This window comes from Primulina huaijiensis, chromosome 14 (assembly GCF_012295235.1).
Source record: "Primulina huaijiensis isolate GDHJ02 chromosome 14, ASM1229523v2, whole genome shotgun sequence".
Lineage (NCBI taxonomy): Eukaryota > Viridiplantae > Streptophyta > Magnoliopsida > Lamiales > Gesneriaceae > Primulina > Primulina huaijiensis.
This window is the reverse complement of record NC_133319.1, coordinates 17,396,667-17,396,977: the sequence shown is the minus strand read 5'-3', so window position 1 is coordinate 17,396,977 and position 311 is coordinate 17,396,667.

The following is a 311-nucleotide window of genomic DNA, read 5'->3' as shown; positions in this document are numbered from 1 at the left end:
ATCAGGTAGATCCAGAAATATGTGTTGGATAATATTTTATTATACTTTGTAGTTGTCATTTCATGTTTTCAGGTTTGCATCCATACTTGGTCATTAATGATTGAGTTGGGTGAATAATTTTTTCCCATTTATTTTTTTTCTTCTTCCATGAATTGTAAAAATAGAACTGGTTGATATTTCATTTAAATAGAGAGTATGTCTCTTGTGAGACAGTCTCACGAATTTTTATCTGTGAAACANTATAGTTTATTTATTTCAAATTCTTTGATACCAAACTCCCAACTATCCAAATCCAAGGATATTTATAAGCT